The 5,341-nt window shown below is 36.7% G+C and overlaps 1 pseudogene; it reads right to left on the reverse strand.

The window, feature by feature from the left end:
* Positions 1-979: 979 nt before the first annotated feature.
* Positions 980-2,604, reverse strand: LOC123585965 (annotated as a pseudogene).
* Positions 2,605-5,341: the final 2,737 nt, after the last annotated feature.

Genomic DNA, 5,341 nt, shown 5'->3' on the forward strand with positions numbered 1-5,341 from the left:
GTGGAAAACAGCTCTGGGACCCCAATTCCTCTGGCCTGTGAATGCTCTTATATGAACAAGGTCTTTAAAGGTTTGTAAAGGAAGTGAGATTTTAAGAGGAGATAGACAAAATTGGTAAAAGGTGTGGACAAGGAATAAGAAAGGGAAAGGTTGACTCAGTGTAATGGTAGTGTTTGAAAATCCACGCTCTGTTTTTTTTTTCTCTCTTAGTTTGGATGTCTAGTAAAAATACTAACAATGCTAGGAAAAAGTACATGATTACAACAGAAAAGAAATTAGATGTGAGTAAAAACACAGAAAGCAATAAGAAAATTCAGAATATATGTGGAATACGGAAAGAATCATTTGGCAAGAAGAGGGGCGCCTGGGTGGCTCAGTCAGTTAAGCATTCAACTTCAACTCAGGTCATGATCTCATGCTTCGTGGGTTTGAGCCCCGTGTCAGGCTCTGCTGACAGCTCAGAGCTTGGAGCCTGCTTCAGAATCTGTGTCTCCCTCTCTCTTTGTTTCTCCTTCGCTCATGCTCTGTCTCTATCTCTCAGAAATAAATAAAACACTAAGAAAATTAAAATAAAAAGGATGATTCGACAAGAGAATGATTCTGAGCAACAAAGAGTAACTTATACAACCTGGAAAAAGAGTAGCGCCTTTGGAATCAGCACTTCTGCAGAAGTGGAAGACAGAGATTGTGGCTGCAAGTGAAGTTTTATGTGTCTGGCTAGAAGACTAGCACCGAAGTCAGACATCTAATATTAATGGAAGAAAAAGCTTGGAGTGTGTTTGAGAATTTTGGATTCTTGGTTAAAGTGCTTTGGTATAAACTTGAAGCACATAAGATAACAAATTTAAGGAAGGTCACTTTGAATCTGCACAACTGGCAAGATACTTCATCTCTTGAGGAGTTTTTGTTTTTCTTTTCTGTGCTGTTATCTTTAATTAACCCCCCGCCCCCCCCCCCCCTACCAAGGGCTCTCCAATCATCACCAAAAGATCATTTTACCCATTGCTTTGGCCACCAGTCTCTTTCTTTCTTCAATAATGGTGAAGTGGACACCTTTCCCTTAGTTAAGAGAAATCGATGGTTCGTTGTGTTTTCCACTAACAAAACTTTTGGAAAGCCAGGTAAGCAAAGCTGTTATCATTGGCATCTTTTACACCAACCACATCCAGAGAGCCATGATGTCTATGTGGTGATTACATAAATTCTTCCCAGTGTCCCACAGGTTACCAGTGTCAAATTTGATGAAATTGATAATCTTACCAATCTCTAAATTAATCTGAGTGCTGTAGTTCACCTTGCTGAGGGGATAAGGGTAGAAGATAATGGGAGTATCATGGGTCATCAGATAAGGGATTCTTTTTGTGCCCACAAAGATCTTTCTTACTCTACACAACTGTACTTTGCTCCTCAGGCAAGATATAATGAACAGCAGAGACTCTTGGTGTCATAGATCAGATGATGATTCTCTCTGGTCTTGTCAATGCTGATAACATCCATATTACCAGAAGGCTTAGTTTTATCAGTTTAGACTTTGCCATCATTTTTTTTCCTAGCATAGCATTATATATAGATAGGCAGATGTATACCTATATAGGTAAATAAGTAGATAAATATCTATATCTATAACTATTTATATATATATGCACCAATGTAGATATATAGATATAGGTATCTCGCAAACTCAAAGCTCTCATAGACTAAGGTAATAGGGTGATGTGGCAACTTAGATTCAGCAAAACAATTTTAATTTTCACATTAAGTTAATGTGGTAAATTTGAATTTTATTGCTTTTAAGTATTTAAGATAGAGTTTGTAAGTTTGATTTGACTTTATTATTATATAAAATGTATAAGCTTGAGAAATCTATAATTAGGTTTATGTACACTGTGATTCACATGTGAGTATTCCTTTCTTCTGACCTCACTCCCCAAAGGGAAAACTATTTGCTCACTTAGCTCACTTCTATTTCCTACTCTCCCTGGCACTGCAGACAACTGGAAAAACCAACACTATTGTGGTGTAGCCCAGCTGACTTGGTCCACCAATCTTAATGAACTACCACATGCAAATCTTTACATTATCTCCTATCAGGGCATACTTAAGTCTGTTATTTAAGAAAATTTTGATAGACATTGTCTCAGCTGTAGAGACTGGTGGATAGACAAGGGGCAAGCACACTGGTCAGATTGTCTAGCATCCAATGCCTTGGGACTACTGCATGCCTCACATGCTCTTTGGGACCACAAGCCATAGCTCCACTAGGCACACAATGTACTTGAGGAGTTTTATATGACCGTTGGAGAAATCATCAAAGAAGAAATAATCTACCTCAGTGATTTCCAAAGTAGACAAAACGTCTATTTTAGAAAAAGTTACACAGCAGACAATATGTTAGCAAGGAGGAAAGAAGTATAGTGGGTTTAAAAAGCTTTAAAGTGTTGGTGTTCCAAATGGAAGAGTTTAAAGTAATCTTAGTCTCTTTGGGCTTGAGGGCAAGAGGGGTCTTTCTTGTTGGATGGAAAGGCATATTTAGTTTGGTATGAGTGGAGCATCAGGCATTTACTGGGGAGAGCAGAGGAAGAGGCTAAAAGTGAGGAAGCCAGGTCAGGAGGGACCAGTATTCAATACTGGGCAGCCATAAAACTTTTGCTAAATCTCAGTGTGACATTTTGTGTGAATGGAATATCCACCAAGTATCTATCACTAAATATTTATTTATAATCTCTTGAGTTTCTTTTTTAAGATTCTTCCATTATTCCCAAGTGTCATGCTTTTTTTTTTTTTTTTTTTAAGAAACTAATTCTTCTCAGAGGAAATACTCCATTTTCTTGTCAATAAAAAGAAAATTCTTTTTAAACCTTCTCAGTACAATTTCATTAATGGTGAAATATAGAATAGTATGCTAACTGGTCATTTACTTTTTTTATGTTCAGAGACAAAATTGCTAATCAATCATCCCTATGCTTGGCAAAACTTAAATACCAGGGATATTGGTTTGTTAATGGAATAAATCTTCTAGTAATTATCAGATCTCAGAATCACTTATTACTGTCTACCACAAAATGCTAAATATAGCATTTCCTTCCTTCTATAGGAAAAAGTGATAAATGTTTTAGACCACACAGAAAGAAGAGTTTGCTGTGATTTTTAGGTATATTCTCACATTTAATGATAAAAACAGAAAGCAATTTAAGAACATTTTCCATGTGTGTCCAAAATGCAAGGCACAATATCCTCTTTATAAAAGAGCTGGTGGTTACTGATGTCTGAAATGGGCAGTTCATTTGTATCTGTGTGTAGAGAAGTTTGTGTGGGTCCATGCACACATACACTCAATGAGCATACCAGAAATTCAACATTGTTTTTATTTGTGCAATTTTGGAAATGCAATGTATTCCCATAGGTAGCAGTAGTTTCCCCCTGGCTTCTGCATACACAAGGCATCCGTTACATCAAGACAGCCATTTGATTCCTCCCAAAGGATGCAAAGAAAATGACCACACAACACAGGTGCATAAAATCATGTGAATTCTCCAGCAGTGTGTGGAACATAGGAAAAAACTCAGAAGTTATTGCAACAGCATTTTCCCGATACTGCAAATGCAATTCACAAAGCGGGAAATATCTAGGCGGGATTGTCTATGTCTTGAGAGAGACAGAGGCAGTTATTTCTTATGGGTGGTTATCAGTTAAGACTTACTAGATTTACAGATTTTGGCTATGAATTCAGTGGCTACTTTCAAAACAATCATTCTTTTTTGGAGGGTGGTGACAAGAATGTCAATTTTTTCAGCCTCTCTTTTACTCTACTTTGCTCCACGGTTTATCACCACTAGTGAATGAAACTAGACAGTAAGAGATGTTTTGAGAGTGTTCCATCTTTTGACAAGGTAAAGTGAAATATTACATGATTCTGTATCATGAGTGAGATTTTGATTGTGGCTACACAACTCGAAGATGAAATGTCTTGTTCTGTTTTTGTTCTAAGTCTCTGTTTATATTGACTTCCAAGACACAAATAAGAGAGTGAAAAGAACAAATGCATTCCCTGGAAGGTTTTTCTGAGCATTCAACCAAAGACCCAAAAGGTAATAGCAGAAACCAGGTTGAAAAGAAACAAGGAGGAAATGGTAGAATGTTCTGCAAAAACAATTAAGGACTGTGATCATCTAAAGGCTATATCAAAGAGTGGGTATAAAGCCTAGAAGTAGCCTGCTTTGTGCAAGGGGATAAATAAATGTTTTGCAAATAGGTGTCATTCATTGGCAGTTTCAGGAAGCTCCAGGGCTGGTTGGAGATGGTTTAGGCATTAGGCCACTTTTCCATGAAATGATTCTAGCAGCTTTCAAGATGTGAGAGATGATCTATTATTTTTGTATAGAAGCAAACTCTGATTTATTAGGGAGAGTATAGGTTGGGAAAGTGACCACCCATGTTTTCCTTTTTATCTCTTTTTCCAGATGTATTTTGTGTTTGTATTCTGTTGCTCTAGTGAATTGGACTATAATTTTGCAAAAATTTTCACCCATCATAATATACAATGTTTATACAAAACTTTTTCTCTAGAAACCCTAAAGCACCTTTCAGACCTTAAGTGACAAATTTGCATCAAAATCTAGTTAGGAGGGAAGAGTCATTGTCAGTAAATAATAACTCATAGAATTCTTTGTAGCAGAGTGGTTTATTTTTTCCTGGGCCTCCCCTGCTTATTTGTGTAGAAAATTTTAATTCTCATTTCTAAATGCAGAAATTTAAACAGTAACAGACATGTCAACTCAGTTCAAGTAAGGCCAACATGGGTCTGAAGTTTGGTCAGTTTAATTTTTGGCTATTCCTCAATTTAGTTTAAACCACAGTTATCACTGATCCGTTCAGTTGCATAACTCATTCAACTGAAGAATGTTCATTTCTCCATGCCACACAAGAAGAGCTGGCTGAACTTTCTCGAAAATGGAGGTGCCGTGGACAGTAACATGGGCAGGGTCAAGGGGTAGGATAACACGTTTCTACCAAGAAATGTGCCACAAAAGCAGAGAATAGAAACCTCTGAACTGTTTCTCAGAATTGTTCTTAAGATGTAATTGCTATACTATTTTATGCTATGCAGATAAAGACTTCAGATATATATTCTCCTATATGAAAAAAAATTGAGTTTTTTATTTTGGTAAAAACTGACAATGTCCCAAGTATTCTAGAAAGAACTCTTTGGAATTCTGTGCTTAGGAATGAGGAAAAATATCTAAACTCTACATTTTACATGTACTTAGAACAGTCAGGGTAGAATAAAAGGGGTCAGTCTCATTTTAAACTTTTTTGACTAAGTTTACATCATTAGTGTATC

Source organism: Leopardus geoffroyi, chromosome C3, assembly GCF_018350155.1.
Source record: "Leopardus geoffroyi isolate Oge1 chromosome C3, O.geoffroyi_Oge1_pat1.0, whole genome shotgun sequence".
NCBI lineage: Eukaryota > Metazoa > Chordata > Mammalia > Carnivora > Felidae > Leopardus > Leopardus geoffroyi.